This window comes from Oryzias latipes, chromosome 10 (genome assembly GCF_053564925.1).
Source record: "Oryzias latipes strain Hd-rR chromosome 10, Olatipes_Hd-rR_3.1".
Lineage (NCBI taxonomy): Eukaryota > Metazoa > Chordata > Actinopteri > Beloniformes > Adrianichthyidae > Oryzias > Oryzias latipes.
In genome coordinates, this window is record NC_136246.1 from 11682798 (window position 1) to 11709794 (window position 26997).

At 36.7% G+C, this 26997-nt stretch overlaps 1 protein-coding gene across 12 annotated transcripts in view; it reads left to right on the top strand.

Annotated features, from left to right (window-relative positions):
- Positions 1-26997, top strand: part of diaph2 (diaphanous-related formin 2) — a 426471-nt gene that overhangs the window by 273672 nt on the left and 125802 nt on the right. The gene's annotated exons all lie outside the window — the stretch shown is intronic.

Sequence of the window (26997 nt, forward strand, 5' to 3'; positions counted from 1 at the left end):
AGCCTGTCATAAATCCAGTTCAACTTTCATTTTGTTTTCAAGCACTGGGTGTATTCCCCTCAGACCTATTTACTTTGTTAGTCTCTTAATTGGTCATTTAATCTAATTCGACTAATTATGCACTTGACTGAGATTGCCAGGCATTGTTAAAGTGGACTGAAAAGTGTTTACATGTTGCCTTTCAAGATGCCTGTGTACATAAATTTGGACTTTCCCTGAGTTCCGTTGCTCCGCGGAAATAAGTTATTCAAGGAGAAGCCACTTACTCAACTGAGACAATAAATAAATACTTCTTGCAAAATAAATTGAAAACCTCTGGACCTATTTAAAAGCACTGAGACAGTCCACTTAAATCATGCTGCACTCCAACATAGTGCTGCTTAATTGATCGCCGGGTTCACTTGTGGATGTGGATTTTCAAGGTGATGTTGTTGCAGAGTATTTCTTGTTATTTACTTGGTATCAAAGTTTGGGATTTGTTGAATTTACATGTATCAAGTGGAACTTGTTATAGTTTCTTTATAGTTATTGAGATATAAATATTTATTTTTAGTTGGGGCTTTTAAATTGAAGAAATGTTTCATTTGCTGATGGAGGTTTTTACCTATGAAGCACATACATTTATACATAAATGTTTGGGGCATCTTTTATTCCTTTATTATTTCCGTTAAAGTAGTGAATTTTCCATCAAGTTCTCACTTTTTTTTAAAATATCTATATGGTAGAGTGGATTCCAGTGCAAGAGAAGAACATTAAAGTCCCACTCCAATCATCTTTTGGTCTATTTTCAAAGCCTTCCCATTGGTCTTTAAATTATTATTTTGCCGTTTTAGCCAAAATTAAAAAAAACACTGCTCCCTTTTCTAGGACAAAGTTCCAATAGAACTGCAATAGTTCATTAGAAATTTGCCTCCAGGTTGTGAGCGGCACCGTTGTGGCAGAGTGAGCATGCTCCCATTTCCCATCATTCCTTTGTTTTCGTGCTCTCCCTCTAGCTTACAGCCCCTCACAACCCCAACCTAACATTACCAGTGTAACAAAAATGGCGAGCAATATCGGAGCTATCCAGCTGTACAATTTAGATCCAGATTCCAGCTCAGACGAGGAAAACAAAGACATACGTGGATCTTTTTTTCTACAAGTGAATGCATCAGAATGGAGCAGAGCAGTGAGTTTGTGGTTTGCCCAGCTTATTTTCTAACTAACTAATACAATCTTTATCAAACAGCAGTTTTTTGTTTTTCTACGTACATGGATCTAGTCGTCTACAGGTGGAAGCATCGGAATGGAGCAGAGCAGGGAGCTTGTGGCTTGCCGGCATAGTATGTCACACTTACTACCTTTTCACAACCAGAACTACTCAGAAATGCAATTTTAAGCTTAATTTTCTTTATACTTGTCCTCTATCACAAGACAAATGCCACAAGAACATGTTAAAAACACAAAAAACACAATTTTCATTGGAGTGGGTCTTTAATGACAGTCTTTAGAAGTAAACTTTGCCTATCTACCATTTTTCCAGAGATCTTCTCTCAGATAGTATGAGATTGATCCATATATTTATCTCATCCAAGTTAGAGCCCTGTAATACCCCATTAGCTGGATGTCCAGATAATTACCTGAAGTTCTTTCAGTTGTGACAAAAGTACCGATTGGTACTGCCAAGGGAGTTCACACTCTTCCTGTTTTAGTCTCTCAACAGTGGCCCCCATTAAAATTTTGAATAGAATTTTAACTCCATATCATTAGCCCTTAATGGGATAGCCCCATCCTATTTTAAAGATCTCATTATTTTATATTACCCCACCAGAGCACTTTGCTCCTAGAAGGCCATCTTCCTTGTTCTCTGAATCTTTAGTACCTGAATGGGAAAAGGGGTGTTCAGTGTTGTAACGGTTAGCGGAGAGCTGGCAGGATTTTTTGTGTGGAAAAAGTAAGTATCTGTATCTGAATCATTTTGGAAAGGAAACATCACAGTAAATTATAATGACAAGCATGAAAAATATTTTAAAGTGAAAACTGACCTGTCAATTCTTATAATATTTGATTACTAATATTTTTCAGATCAGTGATACCCTGGATTCTTTTACATTTGTGTTTCCTTCAGTTTTCCATAGAAATGAGAAGGCTTGTAACTAACTGGGCTTTTGTTTGAAAACTGGCCCAGTTTTTTGACACAACATTTTTAGTAAAATGAAGAGAAGACCATATTCTCACCCAGTCAGACAGTATAGTTTCATATTTCATTCATTTTTTATCCTGGTTTGAAACTTTGTAGGAAAATACTCTATTTTCCACAAATTTTGCCTTGGAAAAACATATACAATATAGAAATTGGCACTTGTGAGCCTCAGTTACACATGGTACATCTTTTTCAGGTTTACTAGCTGAAACTATTCTTAAAATAAGTTTTTAAATCCTTTACACTTTGTTTTCCCATAGAATATAGATGCTTTTTTTCAACTGTTGATGCCTTATTCCTGAGTATGGATTGCACAGTAATGTGCAAATGTTTTAAAGTTTTTAGAAAGTTTTTAAAATAACTGTTTGTCAAGTGCCTTTAAAAATATAGAGAACATAGCTTGAGCGCCCCCCCCCCCCCCCCCCAAGTCTTCCAACTTTCCAAAGTTTTCCAGTGAAATGTTTATGTAGTTCATGAAATCATCCATCTGTTTTCCATGACTAAACCATTAGAGCAAATTTAAACTAGTGTCATAAACTAAAGGGTAGTTAAACCATATTAACAAAAAAAAAAAAAGGTTTGTGAAGAAGTGACAGATTCTTCAAAAAGTTTTAAACCATAACAAGATTTTTTTTAAAAAAAGAAGAAAAAGTTAACATGGTTCTCATCCCACATCAGAGGTTTCTGTCTCTCCCCTACACTTCCTGTCTCTGGCAAACAAGCACTTAAAGACGGGCTTGCCAGGCTTCTCAGAAGAATCATAGAGAAATGAACTGAAACAGACTGGTAGACCCTGAAAATTCAATGCAGCAAAAAAAGCACCAAGCTGACTTCCCTTTGGATTTGAAAGATGGCTCGCTGCTTTATCAATAACAAAAAGCAGTGGGATTTCACTACGCCCAGCTTCAGTTCAGCAAAGTCTGTTGAAAAGTGGACGTGAAGGAAGATTTGCCATCAAAATAGCTCCTTCTCTGAAACCGTTCGCTCATGTGTGCAGACGCAAAAACTACAGTGCAGAAAAATGAGCTGAGAAGAAATAAAGTGCTCTGGCCTGATGAGTCAACCACGACTCCTACAGAATGGTTGGATTTGTAAAGGCTTAATAAAAACAGAAGAATGTATATCTGAGGACATCTGGAGATTTTTTGAAGATAACTTTTTGGATTATTTAATATCCATAACGCATCACAGTTAACTATTATGTTGTTATACCATAGTCTGGGTGAATTCTCCTTAGCTGCAGGAAGTTCATTAAAAAGTGATAATGGACACCTTAAAAATAAGTTCAATAGTTTTTGGCAGCCTTTTTTGTCTTATTTATCTTATTGCTTGATGTAGAATAAAGAAGTGTTGATAATTAATTTTATTATTATTAATGGTGGATATTTTTTGCATCAAAAGGAATCTAGGAAATTACTTATTGACTTTGTTTCTTTGAAAGAAACGTTTGCTCTATAATCTAGACAATAACAAGTGGATGATGCTTTGTATCACTTAGTGTGACGTTTAGCATTTATACCACTTTCCTCCACTGAAGCTGAGTTAGTTTGGTGCAGAATTTGTAGTTGTTACCATGACAACTGCACACCAAATAGCCCGCTTCCTGTGAAAAACTATTTAAACTTAAAAAATAACAAGATTAAAGTACTAATAATGGATTTTTTTTTCTAAGTGACTATGGTATAACGGGATAATGTCCTTTAAGGTTTCCCTTATCAGAAATGAATGGATGACGTGAAAGCATGAATCATCCGACATGAAGTGGAGGACATTTGCTTCCTCTCTGGGCATTATCTCTTACAGAAATGTTCCTAACCTGTTTTTTTCCTTTTTTCTTTTTATAAACGTACATGTAATCAAGATGAATAAAAATTATCTTTTAATCCCCCTTGGTGTTAAAGTTTTAGTAAAATATTGCCATCACACATATCTGCTTACTCCATACTCAGTACTGAGCTCCCAACAGTTTAGTAGTTCCTTTTAGTTTGCATGCATAATTATTTTTATTTATTTTCTGGTTGGTTTTAGAGTGTTTTCTAATCAACCAACAACAATTTGGCAATCTCGGGAATATGCATCTGTTCCATCAGCAAAGGTGCCAACTTGACTTTTAATAAAGTTAAGAAGCTGCATCTTTGCTAAGCTTTAAGCAGCTCCTTCTCTAGGCAGATAATAAAGTTGTTTTATTTTTAACAAACCTTGTCTTACGGCAGTGGACTCTCACACAGTTTCTGTGCTGTTTATTTATACATGGTTTTGTTTTGGGGTCTGTCCATTCCATTGTCATGTGACCACTTAGCATGAATTAAGTCACAACAGTTTGATTAGATGTTAAGCTTATTTACATCTTGGGAATGCATTAAACCATTTTCCTTTCCCCTTGACCTCATCCGTAGTAGAGGTAACACAGCCTTGAAAGAGGTGTCATTGGGCAATTTTTCCTTGCCAAATTCCCCCCAGAGATGAGCATGTGGGGCCTGACAGTGGGTACTAAGTCTGCGTGGTGATTCCACTCAATCAGTGGCTCACTGACAATCTGTCTTGACAATCCAGGAAAGGAGGAAATATGACACAAATGTTCTCATAAATCCATTTAGTATAAGGCGTAGCCAAGGGCAAAGTACTTTGGAGCCAGAGAGAGAGAAAATGGAAAATGAGCAAAGAAGAAAAAAAAAAAAAGATGAACTCTGAGGATATTAATACCGCTGTGAATATATCTATTATCCACATTCATTTCAAGGCACTGCAGCATAATGAAGCAGTATCCATTCCCCATTTAAAGTCTGAAGCAGTACTTCGCTCTGGATTATGTAGACAAAATGGTTCTCTGGATGGGGTGGAACACTGTGGGGATCATTTGTCTTCTGTTCTCAGTGGAATTGCATGGAATCATGGGGTTGAGGATATATTCCCCAATGCTAGCAAGGGGAAGGAGGGCATCTCTGAAGTCAGCAGCAACAGCTGGATAGATGGATGCTTTTTTAAGCCAATCACTTTAGCATCTTTGTTGCTGCCGTACAGATGACAAAGTAATTTAGAAAATTATTTTGTTGTCTAATACTCTATGCGGTTGGGGCTTAGCATTTTTTTTCATTATTTTCACCACTGCCAAGCAAGAAATTACTATCACCTTTTGCTTCAAAATCTGCAAATTCCCCACATGTTTGACAGTGAGCTGTGGTTTCTGTGTGATTGTCAGACCCAAAGCAGCCTGGTAACAGACAAGACATGGTCATTCTTGGATCTAAACCATTCACTGTTGAGCTGTCTATAAGAGATAGTGATTTAATTTCTACTTTACTGTTTATATGTTGATGTGTCCTTATGGAATGCTCCCAACCTTTCTTTTTTGGGTTTACACATGTGGCTAAAATGTGCCTTGTAGGTAGCTAGAAGGAAAAAAGTAGATTATAGATCAGGTCATATAAAAAAAAACACTAAAAAAAACCGCCCCTCTCATCCTCCGTGAGTGGTTTCTCCTCCAAGCTCGGGTCCTCTACCAGAGGCCTGGGAGCTTGAGGGTCCTGCGCAGTATCTTAGCTGTTCCTAGCACTGCACTTTTCTGGACTGAGAGGTCTGAGGTCTTTCCAGGTATCTGTTGTAGCCACTCCTCCAGCTTGGGGGTTACTGCCCCGAGTGCTCCAATTACCACAGGCACCACTGACACCTTTTGTTCAGTGTATATATATATATATATATATATATATATATATATATATATATATATATATATATATATATATATATATATATATATATATATATATATATATATACACTGAACAAAAATATAAACGCAACACTTTTGTTATTGCACCCATTTTTTATGGTATGAACTCAAAGATGTGAAACATTTTCCACATACACCAAATAACCAGTTCTCTGAAATATTGTTCACAAATCTGTCTAAATCTGTGATAGTGAGCACTTCTCCTTTGCCAAGACAATCCATCCCACCTCACAGGTGTGCCATATCAAGATGCTGATTAGACAGCATAATTATTGCACAGGTGTGCCTTAAACTGGCCACAAGAAAAGGCCACTCAGAAATCTTCAGTTTTGTTTTATTGAGGGGGTCAGGGGTTTCAGACAACCAGTCAGTATCTGGTGTGACCACCATTTGCCTTATGAAGTGCGACACATCTCCTTCGCATAGAGTTGATCAGGTTGTCTATTGTGGTGGTGGGGTTATGGTATAGGCAGGCATCTGTTATGGGCGAAGAACACAGGTGCATTTGATTGATGGCCTTTTGAATGCACAGAGATACCGTGACGAGATCCTGGGGCCCATTGTGTGCCGTACATCCAACAACATCACCTCATGTTGCAGCATGATAATGCACAGCCCCATGTTGCAAGGATCTGTACACAATTCTTGGAAGCTGAAAACATCCCAGTTCTTGCATGGCCAGCATACTCACCGGACATGTTTGGGATGCATGTTTGGGATGCTCTTGATCGGCGTATACGACAGCGTGTTCCAGTTCCTGCCAATATCCAGCAACTTCGCACAGCCATTGAAGAAGAGTGGACCAACATTCCACAGGCCAAAACAGACAACCTGATCAACTCTATGCGAAGGAGATGTGTCGCACTTCATGAGGCAAATGGTGGTCACACAAGATACTGACTGGTTGTCTAAGTCCCCTGACCCCCTCAATAAAACAAAACTGAAGATTTCTGAGTGGCCTTTTCCTGTGGCCAGTCTAAGGCACACCTGTGCAATAATCATTTATCAAATAATTATTTTGTGTATGTGGAAAATGTTTCACATCTTTGAGTTCATACCATAAAAAATGGGTGCAATAACAAAAGTGTTGTGTTTATATTTTTGTTCAGTGTATATATATACACAGGCATATGCATGTAAATTGGCCAAAAGTTATTCAGACTGTGACTCCAATGCAAGACATTGAAAGTTTTCTTCTTTTTTTTTTTTTTTTTTTTTTTACTGGTTGCTTAAGGTAAACTCGAGCCTGCACCCGAAAGTAATAGCACAGGTTCAGCCAGGCCAGCAGTGTAAATGGACAGTCTGTCACAACGAATATTAGGAATAGGAAACAGACCCGTCTACCAGCAGCAGTGCAGAATGAGTGATGGGCTCTGGAGAGTCTTCCTCTTTGTTTTACTTTTTTTTATTTTCTTTTTTTCTTTTTTTTTACGCTCACCTCATGGTGGATGAGTAGTCATTGTAAGACCATAACAACTCTCCTCTCTTTTTTTCTGTTCTTGCTGCCCATCTCACTTTCCCTCCACCTCTGATTCCCTGCATCATGACTTTGGCCAGCCAATATGAATGTAGACAGAGATAGACACATGCAGGGAGGCCAGCAGCCCTGCTTAGCATCAAGCTCCAGTTGGTGACAGTAGATTTCAATGAAGCCTGACAATGGGACAGGAGTTGGAATAATGCTTTTTGCCAGCCTAGAAATTTCGCCTGTCACAGTATACCAATTTCCATGCTTGTTTTTTTTTTTTTTTAAGCTACCTTGGACATTTCCATTCCACAAGTTAGATTATTATGAATAAATTTTTTTTTTCTTTTTCTAAATCTATAAATAGGTAAATTATTATAAAATAATCATAAGCATTTATTAGTAGATAGATTTTTTTTAACCTTTACATTTTTACTGCCAGACTACTTTCATTTTCTACACTCGTCTTCAGGATGACTACAGATTTACCTGTTGCATTCAATTGGCAGCTGTGTCTTAACTTTATCAGTCTGAGAAATGTACTAGTGAAACCATTAATACACAATTCCAAAATATTTTAGCTTGACCTGATAAGAAAAGTTGATTTGGAAAATCCACAATGCAGTGGTGAAAGTGTTGAGCTATGTTCACACCAGCCTTGACGATGCATGTTCTAGTGCTAGTTATGCTAGTTTCATGCTCTAGTTTCAGGTAATGACAGTCCCATGTGAGCATCATATGCTAAATGTGCATTCTTGAACACGCGTCACATGCTTGGTGTGAACATAGCATTACTTAGGCACACACACTTCCTTTGGCCAAGTCAGTGTTCTTTGGCCAACGAAGCTGATAAAGCATGGATTAGATAGTTTAGTGAGTCATGGAGAGGTGTGCTATTATCTCCCAGGCTGTTCTGTTCTCTCAGATAATAGTGATAGTAGTTTGTGGAACACATAGGAAATTGAGTTTTGCTGAAGTGATCCTTGCACCCACTAGATAAGGGACCACTGGTTGTTTGACCATTTCAAAAATAAAAGTGGAAGACTTGGACACCAAAAACGGCTCGGTGTGTGCTCCAACATGGCCGTTAGGCTGCAACTTTGTTTCGCACTTTGCCAAATCTGGTTTTAAAACCAGAAAGTTTGTTGGTGAAATTCTCCATAACAGTATCACCAGATAATAAGTGTAGCTAAGGAAAAACAGTTTGTGGTTTTATACTGTATGTTTGAAAATTGATACTTAAATAGGCCCTTTTACAAGTGTTAATACTCCATCTGATCATCTCATTTTTTTCTTATTATTTTTATTTGAAATGGTTTATTTCAAGCAATCAAGTAAAAATAATACTAAAAAAAATTACAATCAGCAGTTATGCATTCATACAAAAAAGTAACAAACTTAGGATAATTCTTTACACTGTTTTTTTTCTTTGTAAAAAAAAAGCCCAGGTTTTATGTAACCTTTGTATTTATAAAGTGATGGAAAAAAATTGTTGGTACCCCTCAGTTAAAGAAAGAAAGTCCACAATGCTCACTGAAATGACTTGAAACGTTCAAAAGTAACAATAAGTTAAATAATCAAAATCAGCCATTACTTTTGAGTTGTTAATTAACAGAATTATTTAAAAAAACAAACTAATGAAATGGGACTTGACAAAAAACATAGTACCTCCATAAAAGACGGAGAACTAATTGCCCAGGGGGTCATGATGAACTCAGGTATGTCCTTTAATTGACATCACAGCTGGTTTCAAACCCACAATCAGTCAGTCTGCCTATTTAAAGGGAGACAAATAGTCACGTTGCTGTTTGGTGAAAAGGTGTGTACCACACTGAACACTGACAACAGAAAGTGAAGGAGAGAATTGTCCCAGGACATTAGAAACAAAATCATAGACAAACATGGTAAAGGCAAAGGCTTTAAAACCATCTCTAAGCTTGAAGTTCCTATGACGACAGTGGCACATATTATTCAGAAGTTTAAGACCCACGGGACAGTAGCCAACCTCCCTGGACGTGGCCGGAAGAGGAGAATTGATGACCAATTGAGGAGACGGATAGTTGGAACTGTATCCAAAGAGCCCAGAACAATTAATGGTAACACTTTATATTAAGATTCCTTAACAAGCTTTGTTAACACATTAACAAGCATTATAAATTCATTTATAGGGTGTTAGTAAGACATTTATAAGTACAATAAGTCTAATAAGGTTTATTAAATTACTTAGTTAACACATTTACAAGCATTATTATTAGGATGTTTTCAAGATGCTAATGATGCATTTACTGATATTATAGGTGCCTAACAAATGTGTCAGTGTTAATAAGCTTAATAAGATTTATTAACAACCTTTGTTAACAAATTAAGAAGTATTATTATTGTTTGGGGTTCTAGTAAGATATTTATTAGCATTATAGATGTCTCACACAAGCCGAAGTGTTCATAAGCTTAATAAGTTTTATTAACTAACCTAACCAATTAATAGGCTTTATTAATGTGTCAGATGCTAGTAAGATATTTATTAGCATTATAGATGTCTTGCAAATACCTGAAAGTGTTAATAAGATTTATTAACATCTAAAGTCAGACCATTGTCTTCTAAATCCATATTACTAAACTGCCTATAAGCTTTACAAATGTATTAATTAACTTTGTTAATAGTTTATTAATTGTTTTGCAGCACCTCATCTAAAATGTGGACGTTTTTTACCACAAACAACCACAAATCATAAAGATTGTAAAAAGAACTTTATGACATTAAAACAGACTAAACATACACAAATCGTTCTGTAAAAGATATATAAAAATTTAATTCAGACAAATAATTTTTTTTTAAAACATATATACTGGTGTTGGAATAACTAGCATCATAGCTAATAATAAGGATAAAGTATTAGCATCTATCCTGAGTCAAACATTCATGGGCAAATCCCATCACCAGGAGACAATCCTCTGCATTCAATGCCAACAGCATTCAACCACTGTTGCCTTGCTTGAAAGTCCACAAGAAAGTAAGTTGCACAAGCCAGTAATTTTTGAAGAACGAGGACAATAAACCTACAGGAGCCATGCTAAAGCTAACACGCTAACGACCGACCGGTACAGAATCAAAGATGGGCGGGGCTTTTTTCGTCACCTGTGTGAAAGCAAAGTCTAAGAGGCCATTCAATTGGCTGAAATCGAGCACGCCTGCTTTGTCGATGAGTTTGATTGACAGATTCATTAGCCAATGGTGACATTAGTTAACCTGCCCATCTTTGATTCATAATCAAAGATGGGCAGGTTATCCTTATTATATCTTATAATATCAGTAAATGCATCATTAGCATCTTGAAAACATCCTAATAATAATGCTTGTAAATGTGTTAACTAAGTAATTTAATAAACCTTATTAGACTTATTGTACTAATAAATGTCTTACTAACACCCTATAAATTAATTTATAATGCTTGTTAATGTGTTACCAAAGCTTGTTAAGGAACCTAATATAAAGTGTTACCCAATTAATAATTAGACATTAAAGGTGAACTCCTAGATCAAGGTACATCAGTGTCAGATCGCACCATTCGTCGTTGTTTGAACCAGAGTGGACTTCATGGGAGACGACCAAGGAGGACACCACTGTGCATGTGCAAAAATGCATGTTGACAAGCCACTGAGCTTCTGGGAAAATGTCCTTTGGACAAATGAGACAAAACTGGAGCTTTTTGGTAAGACACATTAGCTCTATGTAGACTCAAAAATGAAGCATGCAACCAAAAGAACACTGTCCCTACTGTGAAACATGGAGGAGGCTCAGTTCTGTTTTGGGGCTGCTTTGCTGCATCTGGCACAGGGTGTCTTGAAGTTATGCAAGCTAAAATAAAAATCTCAAGATTATCAAGGCATTCTGGATAGAAATGTGCTGCTTAGTGTCAGAAAGCTTGGTCTCAGTCGCAAGTAGGGTCTTCCAACAGGACAACGATCCAAAACACACAGCCAAAAAACCCCCCAGAATGGCTAAGAGAAAAGCGTTGGACTATTCTGAAGTGGCCTTCTATGAGTACAGATCTGAATCCCATTGAACATCTGTGGAAGGAGCTGAAACATGCCATTTGGAGAAGACACCCGTCAAACCTGAGACAACTGGAGCAGTTTGCTCATGAGGAGTGGGCCAAAATACCTGTGGACAGGTGCAGAAGGCTCATTGACAAATACAGAAACCGTTTCATTGCAGTGATTACCTCAAAAGGTTGTGCAACAAAATATTAAGTTATGGGTAACATCATTTTTGTCCAGCCCTATTTCATTCGTTTTTTTTTTTTAATAATTCTGTTAATCAACAACTCAAAAGTAATGGCTGATTTTGATTATTTCGTTTTCTAATTTTTTTTAATTTATTGTTACTTTTGAAAGTTTGAGCTTTGTGGACTTTATTTCTTTAACTGAGGGGTACCAACAATTTTGTCCACCACTGTACATAAAACATTTGGTTTTATGATTCTTTATAATGCACTGTCATTGGTATACTTATAACACTGTTCCTTTATCAACTCAAGGATTTGGAGTTTTTTCTATTCTTGTTTAAAGTAGCTTTTAAACAATTCCAAGCATTCAACAATTGTGAAGATTCCACAGTCATTCTTGAGTAATACTTTAAAAAAAGAGAACAAATATAACGGAATGTTTAGATTTACTGTCTATACATATTGCCTCTTTTGTCAAAAGCCTTTTTCAGTTTTTCTTTCTGTCACCTTCTGTTCTTTTTTTTGTATTCCAGAAAGCCATTTTTCTTCTTGTACCTTCTCAAAACCACCAGTTGCTTGTCTGGATAACTTAAAATTGATAGTGTTCTAATCTTTTTACTTCCTTTGGTGTCATGAGCTGAGTTTTTATTGTAGTGAAAGAGAGGCACATCAAATCAACAAAACAATAAATGTATTTTTTTTTTCTTTCATTTTTTAATTCTTTAGATTTTCTTGCTTTTTATCAAATGCAGCCTGTGTTGTGCTGCTCAAGCCATTTTTGTTTGTTTGCCTTTATGATGTAAATCACTACGGTCTCCTCTAATTTTGTCCTCCGGCTTTATGGAATGAGTTTAATTTAGCAGCTAGCCCTCTGTTTGCAAAATAAGTCCAACAGGTCCTGACTATGACCTTTCTCTTACATGCTGATGATTTGCATTTTCCACCCTTTTTTTTAACAGCTCTGTGATATGGAGTCACACTGTGTGATCCATATTCAAATATTATTTAAATCAGTTGGATCACATTTGCATGTGAAATTAAGATTTTTGAGCGAGGTAGCCTGCATGCTGATCTGAGCGACAACCATCGTCAGAAATAGGGCTGGTATTACAAATGTACGGAGATTTGTCAGAGCTCCATACTGTGCTGCATTCAGAATGTATTTTATTCCAGCTGCAGAAATGTTTTTGTTGTCTTCAGACAGGATTATAAGACTTTTCATTTTCTTAAGCTAATTTGACCAATTTTATCCATAGTTTGATGGAGGATTAAAAAAAAATTGCTACGTCATGTTCAAGCAGTAGTACTTATATTAGAATTACCGGGTTTTCCACACTATACGGCACACCAAACTAAAAGGCACATTAGGCGAGTTGATTGTAACACGCTACATGTTAGCCATGTTAGTGGATACACAATACCTGTAACCCCCAACCTTGTTTGCAACAAGCATAAAAAACAACACAATCCAACACTAGTACATGCTAGCCTCTTTAGTGTAGTTACAATTACGCCCAACTAAACATTGTACCTCTCAAAATCGCTCCAACATCAGTAAACAAAACTAAAATAAACATATATAAGATGCTTTGAATTATAAATTGTATCATCTTTTTTTAAAGAAAATGATGGTTCTTAAGTGTGCCTTGTGGTCCGGAAAAATATAGTACATTTTTCTCATGTCATTTTATGTTTTTAGGATAGAGCTGATAGCTAACCCTCCTCACTCTCAATCCCATTACACAATACACATGTATCCATCTACACGTTACACAAGGAGAGTGGTCATTGGTGATCCTCCATCCCCTCTCCCTGTCCAAATGGGAGGGGGCAGTAGGTGTTGGTGGGGTTGTGACTGTGTATCGATGGTGCATTGGCTGCATGGGTTTGACGGCCCCTTGTCCATGCAGTGAATGTAATTCATCTGATTTAAGAATCAGGAATTAAATCACATTTGAGCTGGAAGTATGGCCAACTTTAGCTCCCTGCCTTTATGTTCTCTTGACCACATCTAAGTGCAGTGATGGGGGATATTTAGGACATTTAGGCCTTTAATCCAGGGCTTCTGAGGTCTTTGGGCAGGTGGGGTCTTACACCAAAACCCTAGCATCCAGGGTTTGTGCTGATGCTCATGTGATGTCAAGTAGTCTGTGGGATGAAAGTTTTCAAACAACTTCTCCATAAAGTTTCTGGAGTACCCTGACTGGCTGTGCTGCCTAGCGTTGGGTCTATGCAACACCACCAGACACCCTCCTTTATATATGCAACAACATTTGCATTTTAGTAAACACACTCATCTGAACACATCTGCCTGCTCGCCTCTGCACAAACACAGATGTTTTTATGCAGGCAGCTATAACTGATATATAAAGTAAGTGTGCATTTGTCTGTGAATGTTTGTGTTAGCTTGCATGTGTAGTATGTTTGAGTATCTCGTAGATCTTAATAAAATGTGTGTATGTGCAGACGGTGAATATGTGCCTTTATATGTGTGGATATTGGAGTGTGTGATTATGCACAAAAATTCAGGCCTTCTGTAAACAAATATTTATAACATTGATAACGTTCAGCCCTAAGCAAACGTTGTTGACTACTTTGATGTTTTCTCTCCATGTCCAGCCTTTTTGTTATCCGGTCCTCCATCCTCTCTTCCCCTTCCTAAATGTATCTTCTTCCTTTCTTCACAACCAGGTTTTTCCTCACTGTTCTCACAGTCTGCCTGAATTCTTAAAAGGGTAACAATTCATAAAATCTAGTTAAGTTAAAATACAAAAAAGTGCTTTATACAAATGTACACCCATTTAGCTCAATAGGTACATCACAGAATCTATATAAATATAAATGCAATAGAAATAAATAATAATAATTTAAAAAATATATCAACAAAAGAGACACGCTATCTGTTGGCTGGAGAAAACAATTAGGATAAGAAGTTAGTCTTCCCCAGGATTCCTTTTTGTTTCAATCCTTGTCACACAATATTTGAGAATTTTGAGTTTATTTATTTATTTGTCACAAAAGACAACATGACATTTTAAATGACGGCATTATTGAGGACTTAATTCTTGATGGTTTCATCAACTTGTTTGCTAGAAAAAAAAGGAACAAATAAACTGAGCTAAACTTTAATCTAAATTGTTTATTTGTTTACCTAATGGAAGTATTTCTCTTGGAAACTATCGATGCAGGCCTTTTTTATTTCCCCAATCCCCTTCTTGTAGTGCAATCATGAACCTAAGGTTTTGAAAACAACATGAAAGTACAAAACAGTCCGAGTTTCTACTAACAGTTGTTGCACCCCCAACCTGCCAAAAAAAACGTAATGGGAAACGGTTTAAAATGGGCCCTGCGACAGACTAGCAACCTGTTTAGGGTGTACCCCACCTTCGCCTGGGTTGGCTCTAACAACCTTGTGATCCCAAAAGGGATTCAGTGGGTCCAGAAGATGGATGGATGGCTTGAAATGGGGACCACGCACAAACACTTTGGAAATTTAATCAATCCTCCACACGGACGGCTGTGGTGCAGTGGAAGGGCGGTTGAACTCTGATCGGAAGATTGCAGGTTCGATTCCCGCCTTGCCCGCCCATGTGTCAAAGTGTCCTTGGGCAAGACACTGAACCCCACCTTGCCTCTGGTGAAAGGTTGGCGGCAGTGTTCGGCGGTGGAGCCACCATCAGTGTGTGCATGCGTGAATGGGTCTGTGGCTATAAAGCGCTTTGGGCTTTCTAGAAAGGTAGAAAAGCGATATATAAGTATACGCCTTTTACCATTTACATACACCCCAAACATCTGGAATTTGTTTTACTCATTTTGTCTTTTGAATTAAAAATACACACATTTACATTCTTTAGATTGTATTTTCTAGCAGTAATTTGCTTTCTTATCAAGTTACACTGAAAATGTTTTAAAAAGGGGTTGATTTACTTTTTTTTTTGTTAGCTCAGTATTGCAGGTAAAATTACAAGTATCATTTTTTTGAATTTATTCATTTCTTTGCAATTATGATCAAATTGCTGTTGCAGTGAGAGCAGTCAGAGGGATTTAACAGTCACCGCTATCTGCGTGTCTCACTGTCGCTGGCTTCCTCCTCTTTGTCTTGACATACCAGCTGAGACCTGCTCTTTATTGAAAGGTCTGTTTTTATTCCACCAACTGAAGCAGTGGTAAGGAGGGATAGGATCGATTGTCGGAGGCCAAATTGAACGTTTGTCGAGCTGCAGCCTGAAAAGATAAAAACCTCTGACTCTGCCTGCTTTGTTTATCATCAGGTGGCCTTTTCTATGTGTGCTGTGCTGTGATTTTGATGTGTTAAGTCATAATGGGAGAGCCACCGTTCTTTACAGAAGCTGCCAATAAAAATCACAGACAGAGGGAATTATGCTTCATGTCATCCCATGTTTGTGTTTTTTCAGCGTCCACTGTGGGCATTTTTTTTTCACCAGAAACCTCTTTTTGTTATTTAGCTTTTGCTTAAAATGCTATTCTTCTGAATTTGTCTTGATTTATGCTTCTTTTATAAAAGAAACATCCCAATGCAGTGCACTTTAGAGGGTTTACATGCCAATGTTGGGCTCCATTCATTCACTCTCTCCACAGAATATTGACTAGTTTGGTTTAAATGTTTGTAAGCAGGCTCATCTGCTCACTTATTGGGTCTGACTTCTACACACCCCGCAGCAGAGTGAAGCAATTACACAAGTGAGCAGTTGGTGCAGGAGAAAATCAAGATGTTGTCAATCTTTTTTTAGACTGGTTTATTCTGTTTGAATGGTAGGAGACTGGGATAGTTTTCTAAAACACCAGATAAAGACTGACTGAGAACACAACAGAATGAAAAAACATGATTTTTATTACAAACTGAAAAAGGTGCCTGTGCCATCTCTTTGGCTCTGTGTCCATTATAGACATTCCTATAGAAGACTTTGACACAATAGTTGGGTCCAAATCAATTTAAACTTTAAAATAATACTTATATATTTACTTATATATTTATAACAATTGAGCTTTTATTAATACTCATTTTAATGCAAATACATTAATTTACATAGTTCGTGTTTAATGACTTTCTTGATCCACATGTTTCAGATGACATAGATAATAATCCACAATGCTTGATGGCGACTGCCCCATAAATCAGGAGAAAATAGAAAATGAAAAACGTGCTCATTACTCACCCATTTCTCCCCCCTGACTATAGTTAGGTGTCCCACCCTAGCCTGGCTTGCAGCAGTTTATATATATATCCTTAGCAAGCATCAGAAAATGTCTGCAGTAACGAGGAGGGACAGACATTTTGCTTATTACCCCCCTTTTTTCTTTTCTCATATATAGATAAGAAGAGTACAGAATGTGTTTAATTTGGCTTGTTTAATTATGAGTAATCCAGTTGCATCTGTCAGAATGTGTTTAACAGCTGCATTGATATTCTGCTCTGCAGCATACCCCTGGGTTATCCAATAAAACACCAGCCATTACTCACTCTTGCTACTTTCCCACAGATTACCAGATTACCCACAGGGCCATCTTCTCAAAGGGGAAGGCTTACCTCCTAATGGTACATGTTTTATGGAGCAGAACTATGTTTAAAGGTTTGATTAGAATTTAAGCAAATTGCTTTATAAAGTGCAACAATTGGCGTAAGTTGGTTATAATAACCACAGTTGTATTGTGATTTATCCCTAAATTTAGGTTTAAAATATGATATATTTTTTTTCCTTTTTTTCTTACAGATTTCGATAAAAATATTTTAGAATTCAAAAATTTTAAAAGGAATGAATTAATTGAAGAATGAAGGATTTAAAAATAACCTCCTTCAAGTGTGAAGGGAAAAAAAGTGCAAGTTCAAAAGAGATTAATGATAAACTTTTCCCATTTGTTTGTTATAAAATGCTTCAGTTCTGTCCCATTTACTGGATTTTTTGCATGATACTGCCTTTCAGTTGAAAATACCTTTGCCTTGAACTGTAATGTCATTCTTCTTGCGGGGATTTAACACTGCCAAACCAAATGTATTATTCTTCAGTTAGTCTTCTACTTTTTTCTTCCTTTTTTTATATTTATTAGTTACTTAAAAGCTGTTGTGTTGGAGGTTAATCTTTGTAAATATGTGTTGAACTTGAGGATTCTTATAACATTATTTCTTTTCAGCCCCTTTTGCAAAGTTGTTTACATTTAAGTTGTGCTTCAAATCACATTAACATAGTAAATGTAGGTTAACAATTTTTTTTTAATGTCTTTAACCACCTTTTATATAGAAAATATCTGTTAATAGTTTAAAATGATTCTGTTCTACAGACACATTCCATTATGACTGCAACTTGTGTTTTTTTTTCTCGCCCACATTAATGAAGAATGGCTTTAAGCAAAACTTAAAGCTGTTTGTTCATTCAGTAGGTTGACTTGCTCAGAGCTACAACTTCTTTCTAAGTAAGGACTGAATGTCAAGCTGCTGGGGCTATATGGTAGTAGTACAAGCAAACTGGTGCTTTTTGTCTATTCTGTTTTTAGCTAGTTATTATCTACATTTTTGTCTCTTTTTATGGTATTGTTATTTATTTATTTGACATTCTTTTGTGGTAAAGTAAGATTTGCTTTAAATTACAGTAAATAATGATAGCATATCAAAGTTGTTGACTTGACAGCAATAATGCTATTGGTAGACTAAGATGGAGCAATGTTTTGTACAAAGAAGAAAAAAAAAGATTCTGGTTTAATGCACATCAAGAGCATAAGGTAGCAAGGTGGTTGATTCAGAAAGATTATTCAGGTCATGTCATTCTGCATCAAACCCTGATGTTGTGTGCTTCTTGATCTTACAAAAAGGGGTATAATAAAGTAAATGTGACAAAACTAAAACATGACAGATCAGTAACTTTGGTGAAACTTATCAACTTAACTGTGGCGTTCAGGAACATGGACCCAATGTACTCAACACGAACACAAAATGAACTTAACACAAATGAATTCAAACTAAATCAAACCAATTTTAAAAATATTGCAATTGATTTTTTTTTTACTGAGAAAATGTGCAAAATTGAAATAGTGTTTTTCAAAGGTTTGTCAGCTGCTCATACATGATGCCAATCTCCTGTTCCCCCACATCCCAAAGGTGCTCTATTGGGTTGAGATCTGGTGATCAGGTCTAAGATGATTCCAGCTTTATGACATGCAGCCTTATCCTGCTGGATGTAGCCATCAGAAGATGATACTCTGTGGTCATAAAGGGATGGACATGGTCAGCAATAATACTCAGGTAGGCTATGGCGTTCATTGGCAGTAAGAGTGGCAAAACAATTTACACCACACCATTGCACCCCCACTACCAGCCTGAACCATTATTACAAGACAAGATGAATCCATTGTTACATGTTGTTGATGCCAAATTCTGACCGTACCATACGAATGTCACAGCAGAAATGGAGACTCATCAGACCAGACAAAGTTTTTCCAATCTTCTTTTTTCCAATTTTTGTCAGTCTGTGTGAATTGTAGCCTCAGTTTCAAGTTCTTAGCTGAAAGGAATGGCACCCGGTTGGTCTTTTTCTTCTTTAGCCCATCTGCCTCAATGTTGGACTTGTTGTGCATTTAAAGATGTTCTTCTGCAGACTTTGGCTGTAACTAGTGGTTATTTGAGTTACTCTTACCTTTCTATCAGCTGAAGCGAGTCTGGCCATTCTCCTCTATGCTCTGGCATAATTTCCTCCCACATAACTGCCGCTCACTGGACATTTTTTTCTTTTTCTTTTTCAGACCATTTTCTGTAAACCCTAGCCCGTCTGGCACCATTACCTTTCCTCCCAATTCTGATGCTCGGTTTGAACTGTGGCGGATCATCTTGACCATGTCTACATGCCTTAATACATTGAGTTGCTGTCATGTGATTGGCTGTTTAGAAATTTGCATTATTGAGCCATTGGACAGAGGTGCATTATAAAGTGGGCAGTGAGTGTATACTTGTAATACACCCACACATGTTTTAACTACATTAGCGTTTCAGAGTTTTGACTTTGAACCTGGCATTTGAATCTGTAAGCTCCACTTTCATAAGGCCAGCGTATATGTCAGAACATGTCATACAACTGGTCAATTAACCATTGGAAGTGTCCTTTGCAAGTCACATGGTATTTTTAATGACTTTGTAGATTTAAACCCTCAAATGCAACCAGCTTGAATTTTTGTGTCACTAATTCTCTTTAGCTGACTTTTCTCTTTAGTCTTTTTTCATTTAAAAGCATTAACAAGGTAGACATATCTTACAGTGTAATGTTTTTGTGACCTTGCCACTCTCCAGAAAACATACAAAGGAAAATAGCAACATGTAGCAAGTCCAGCATCGATATCATTGGGCTAAAAAAGGCCCCACCATGTCCAGTCCAGATGAAGTGCACCGAGATAATCTCTGCACTGAGTGCAGGTATTGATTTGATATTTTATTATAATATAATTGCTTCCTTCCTTTTGTTTATATTTGTTTGTGTGCGTGCATTCCTTACATAATATGTTTCATTGCAGAGGTGACTCTCAAATTGCTTTTTCCCTTCCATTGATTAAAGCCAGAGCCTTACTGCCTTATTCCGTTCCAACTAAAGCTAATCAATTTTCTCCATCAATGCTATGTTTCTGTGTGTGCTGGTCACACCTCACGCATCGCAGTCCTGGACTGCTCCCAACGCAATAGAAAACCACCCTGTGAGGGTGGGTGGGGGAGGGATTGGGATTGATATGGGGGAGCTCAGCGAGTTAATTCATCTCTCCACTTAAAAGCCTCATTAAGGTTCGCCTGGGGTGGAAGGGGTTGTGTTTTCAAAGAGGCTGTGTTTATGTCTTGGCAATCTTGCATACCAAGTGTTTGTATGGCAAACAAAAGATATGTTAACTCTCCAACCAGATCAATACTAAACACTTCCAAACTTAAACGCTTCATGATTGAATGCTTTTTTTCAAACTACATTTTTAACCGGAATGGGGGGGATGTCTACTTTTTGAAGTTGCTCCTAAATGAAGACATATGGGGTGTTAAGAAAAATTGAACTGACCTTTTCAGGGACATGTTTTTGACATCTTCTTCACTAGCGAGAAATAGGGACGAAAAGAGTTCCAACTTGGATAGTTATATGTGGGACAAACAGAGCTGGAAGGTGTAAAACTTTGCTCTGAGGTTTTGTCTTCCCTTAATTTGAGTCATAAACGTATTTAATTTTTTGCATTTATGGGACTCTGCATATGCTGAAAGGATTCAGCCCACCATCTCTAATTTTTTTATCAAGCAAACTAAGCAGGCCTACAGGCCTTGGTACTCCTCATTCTCTAGCGATTTGAATAACTTTTCGTAGCTCATTTACTGAATTAATCATTGATGTCACTTTTTTTTTAGAGAAAGTTGCCACAAATGTGCATCCAGTTAAATCTTAAACTTCCATTACAGAGAACCTGGTCTTTGTCTATTGTGTTACCATTCATTTTTGAAATTTCATATTGAATTAAATTATTTTTTTCATACCTAATATCTGTCTAACTGGATAGTGGAAAATATGGTATATTTTTTAACTCAGTGCAATAACTTATTTATCTCTAATAACCCTTTCAAACACATAGTTGATAACTACTCAGTTTATTACATTTTTTTTGGCAATTCCATTGTATTTTGCAACCTAAAAATGAACTTGATTGGGAATCTAATACTGAAAATTTGACAAATATTCATTCATTCATTCATTCATTCATTCATTCATTCATTCATTCATTCATTCATTCATTCATTCATTCATTCATTCATTCATTCATCCATCCATCCATCTTCTTCCATTTATTCCCTTTCGGGGTCACAGGGCCGGAGCCTATCCCGGCCACTTGTGGGCAAAGGCAGGGGACATCCTGGACAGTTCGCCAGTCTGTTGCAGGGCACTTTGACAAATATCTTGAATAAAATGTAATACAATATAAAAATAAAAAAGATGCACTTAAGATAATTGGGAAATTGTTTTACAAAAACATTTTCTCTTAACAATGAAGTTGCCATTTAGGAGACCCATGATGCTGTCCTTGCACAGAACTATGATTGAGCTTTATATGGAAAATGACCTAATATGTCTTGAAAGTTTGATTATCAACTTAGAAGACCTAGAAAAATTGAATTCATTGTTGTTTTTCTTCTCGTGTCTTTTTAAGTGGCATTCGTTTTTAAGACAAACTTTGTTCGTGTCAACTGTCTGTCACCCTGAATTTATTTTTGTTGTTTTTTGATCCAACCATCACACTCATTCAGACACAGCCATATACTAAATTACCTTTATCACATCTGCTTAAAAGTTCCTTTTCTCCTTGAAGTCTGTGGATATTTTTGATTTTACCTTCTTTGGTGTTGACAGAAAAAAAGGAACATCCAAAGCATTGTGCTCTCTAAAAACCAATTTTTACCTTCAACAGTGCTTCAGAGGTATAAAAAATTATCTTTATCCAAATGTATTTCTGACACATCAGTGACAAACGCTGAGTAATCTCAGTGCAAGGCTTTTCCCATCACTGGAATAGACATTGTAGTCGTAGTAGTCAGAGTAAAAAATGATCAAAAACATGTGTGATAGAGGAAAACTGTTCTTCCTGTTGCTTTATCAAAAACATTTTTTGTGTTTGAATCATCTTCCACCGTCACACTCCTTATGAGAATCATGAATTACCACATTTGTGAAGAGAACCTGGCTGCTGTATTCTGTATTGAACCCCCTTTTTTTAATTCCTTTTTGTGTTTAGAGTGTCTTCTGTGGGGAAACAAATCTGTTTATGTTAATCTGTTGACATTTGCCTGTGAACTTTAGTGGGGCTATTGTGAATGCACAGATGTAGTTTCTTCTGGCATCAAGATCACTCACAGAGGGAGCTTCTGTGCTACAAATTGGAATATAGGAGTTAGCCAATAGACAGGAAGGAGAGGTTAGATAGAGTGAGTAAATATGAGAGGTCAAAGTCACTCGGACATAAGGTGAGCTAATGACAATGAAACTTAACAAGTTTTTTGGAAACCAAAATGCAACAAGAAGTAGTTCAAACTTTTGCAGACAGTCAACACACTGTCAAACCCCATGGCGAGGAAACTTATCTTGAAACTGCTGTTAATATATAACCACCCTCATTGTTTTTGAGAGGCAATTCTTATCTGTTTTAGTCAGACTACCAAGACAATTACCTAAAAAACCACAGTTAAGGTTGTTTTTGATGGTTACTGTAAAAGCTAGCTTTACTGTAAGTGTTTTGTCTTTTTTTCAATATTTGTTTCTAAAGACTATGTCAAACAGCCACTATGTATTTTTTGCGCATTTTCCATGAATGAATGGATGTTATTTTTTTTTTGTGATACATGCGTGATAGACAGAAATCATGAGTTTTGTTTGAGTTTGTCATTTATTGATGTGTGCAGATGTCCGTCAAGGGTTTCAGCTGACGGGTCTTTGCATGAATTCAGTTATGAGTTGTTCAACTCTTTTGGTCAGTGGAAACTTATCCAGTTTATTCGTATTTTATGCAGTTTATATGCAGTCATTACGGATATATTGCACAATTGTGCGTAATCTTTGAGAGTTGCATGCGTTATTGATGCACAAATCACTAATTATTGGCATGTGAACAGCGCAATACATTGATTTACGTGTTTTTGACTTGGTTCATTTGTAATATATTTGTGAATTCCACGTAATGACCACAACTTTTCCACGTATATATGACCAATACGCACAAAATGTGCATAGTGCCTGTGTGAACTGGCCTTAAATAAATAAACAAATAAGTTGATATTTTATTTATCCCATAATGGGGAAATTCTTTTCCACATTTTGTCCCATCCCCTGAGTGGTGAGCTGGAGACTGGCCGCACTCGGGGGGGCGACAGCTGGCTGGGGAGAGCGGGGATCAATCCGCCAACCCTTCGCTTGTTGGACAACCTGCTTTACAACCTGAGCTAAACTGCCACCCTTAACCTAAATGAAGTGCAATATGGAAGCCTTGCCATCATATTTGTTCAGGACTTTTTAAAGTGCTGTTAGTGTAGGGCATTTATTTTCTTGTGGTTATAAAAAAGTTTACAAAGACCTTGTCTTGACATCTTCTTTCTTGAAATGTTTTAATGCTCATCCAAGTCTCCTCATCAGTCTGAGTGGTGTAGGGTTCAGTCCACATTTGTGGAACACCCACATTCCTGCAATTGTGAATGGTTCATATAAGGGAGTCAAACATCTTTCTTCTGGTATTCCCCATCGCCCCATCACAGGGCTGTTGGGTGTGGAGTTTCGGGCTTCTTAAGAACTAATGTTAATGTTATCCTTTCTGTACACCATTGTCTAATGCTAATTTTACTAAAGGCACAATTTGGGAGTCTAAAATTCTAAAAAATAATTCACCTACCACGTATAACAGCTAAAGGAAAAGTGGAATAGACCTAATGCTTTCTAACACTGGGGCTGTATTTAGGTGAGATCGAGGTCTTGTAACTTCCAAATACTTGATCATTTCTAACAGAGCTCATGCTGATGGATTAATCTCAGATATGCTGCATCTTTATTACTTTCCACACAGCAAAATGGTTTCTGATGATAAATCATCTGTCAGTCCAAAATGACTATTTTAGTGTGGATTTAATTGATCTAGAAAGATCAATTAAAGATGTTTTCCAATTTTAATCTTACTACTCTATTTCCCAGTGTGCGTGTAACACTGAAACAGAGTTATTTTAAATAAGGATTGCCTGCTTGATACAATCAGACTAGGACGACTCCCGCAAATCAATGGGCGTTAAATAATAATGAGTCTTGTTTTGTTTCCCAAAATTGCCAGAACTGTCATTTTTAAATGTTTTTTTACATTGTATACATAGGATTGAACTGATACATACTTGTGTTTTATTTCTGTGTTTGACAGAGTGCACACAAAAATACAACTTCTAGATTTTTTTTTGTGCTTCCCTGATGTCAGAACAGTCACTAAGTCAAGTAAGGCGGTGAGTTTCTTGGATGTAGAAATGTCAAGTGAAGTGTGAACCTAGAGGTGTCAGGTGAAATAGCTTCAGCTATGTGATAAGGACCAACTTTGAAGCTGTAAATGAGGTTAGAGGCATGAGTCAACCACTGCAGGCTTTTATGACTGCCACACCCCCCATCGCTGAAAACCTTTCTACCACACAAGCGCGCCTATTTTTGTTTGCAATTTTTCTTCATCTGGGGTGTCACAGTTTTAACAGTCAGGGTATCAATTTGTATTTTTTCTTATCAGTAAGATGAAGTAAAGCAATCACAAATAAGGTTTTCATTATTTAACCACATATAAACCATTAGTACACTTAAATTAATCATCAGCTGTGTTTGCATGGTTGTCCTCAGAATATCTGACCTTTGTATCTGTTCATTTCAGGGCCAAATCAACAACTAGATCACCATCAACTCAAACACGCATTAAAAAAACGACAATTCTTCTTTTTTTGTTGTTGCTTATCACTCCTTTATTTATCTCTGAAAGCTGTTTGCCAAAACTAAAATAACCAAAAAAAAACAGGTACTGCACTCAAACTGTATTACTGTTCACATGACACCAGAAACATAACAAAATTACAAGACAAAATGCTGTAGCAAGGAGAAATAACAGCACTGGGCATTCAGGTGAGTGGCTGTCAATAGAAGGGAGTTAAACCAGTCTGCGCAGGTGATTCCTTCTTCTTTTTATTGCTGAGGACAAACACCACCAGCACCCCTGGCTGATGTCCTCAGCACTTCCTGGGGAATTGTCATCACCCCGGGTCAATGTCTAAACTCTCCCATGCATCAAAATATATTGTAATTGACTCTATTTGTAATTCCTCCAGAGATCTGGTTCTGGGCTGTAGCTCTGATTGCTGCCAAAAGCAATAAAGTCTCTCAGACATGACCCCCATTGTAAACAAGCCCTCACTCCAGAGGGCAAAATGTACCAAACTTTTTGGTGTGTATGTGTGTGTGTATAATTTTTATTTATTTTGCTATTTTGATGTAGTTTAATTATCTCTTGGTTGCACATTGCTTTGTTTTTTGTTTTTTTCTGGGGCAGATGTTGCAGTTGCTTATAATGTTAAAAATAAAGGATTAGCATCTTTTAAAGACGTAATTATTTTGTTTTTAAGTAAAACAAAGATGTTCTAATATTATTAACTGCGGCGGAATGAGTGAGAAATTCCCTGGAGTGACATATGCATAGCATGTATTCAACAGCAGCAAAGAAATTCTTTACAATAAATCTTGTGGAGCATTAAGGGTTTTAGTAAAAAAATCCAACAAAATGGAAAATAGAGCAAGGCCAACATGGGTTTAGACTTTAGTGTACATGCTTTTATTTCTATGGATTTATTTCAATGGTAAAATTGTATTCCAAAATAGTTATGCCTAAAGAAATGTTTGTCATCATATTTAGAAGTGCACATTTTTAGTATACTTAAAAAAAAACGTATTCGAATTTCGTAGACTTTATTCTGTGCAGTTCTTTGTGCTGAAAGGCTAAGATAATATGTGTAGATAAAGTTCCATTTGGCTTCAAAAGTGGAAGTTGTGGGTTAAATGTCTCCTAACATCAGGTAATCAGAGACAACTGTGACTGCTGTGTCACAGCAACAGGATCATTGCTGCTGTTGCAAGTTGAGATGCTTTGATTTATCCTCAAGGGAGAACAAAATCCTCTTGTTTTCTTTTTTTCCTCCTTTTTCTGTATTTTAGTTGTTTCTTATTCCCTCTTACTATTACTAACTGTTACGGAGAAAGAGCAAATGAATAATATATAAGGGAGTCATTGTAAATAGAAGCTGAATACTATTTGTTTTAACAAAAGGCATTTTTCTTGGTGCAAACATTTTTTAGAACACCAGCTATGTTTTTGACATAATATAGTTCTATTTACTTTATGATTTGTCTTTACAAAGTGTAAAGGCTGCATCAAAGAGAACATACTGTCATTTTATTACTTTTAATCTCGGCCTTGACATTTTTTAAAAACAAGAATCAGATTTATTTTTCTTTTTTCTGTATTAAAAACTATCATTTTTTTCCCCAAACACTTTCTCTTTTTCTTTCATTAGCAATTTTGGGTCAATTGAGGCCAATCTCTTAATAAGTAGTACGGTAATATGGCATCTAAAGTTTTTCTTAGCTGGCTGGCTTTTTTTCGTAGTCTTCCAAACAAATATATGGGGAGGAAATTTATAAATAGGGAAACAAACTTGGTCAAAAACATGTTGTGTTTGTGTTCAGCTTAAATTTTAGTTAGTTAAAGAGTTAATGCACTCTAAGCCTTCATTTTGTACTTAAATACTCGTGCCTTAGCAGCTCCTACGTCACACTTGAAAGCTTTTTCCAACAGCATATTTTCATTGGCTGCTGATTTACCA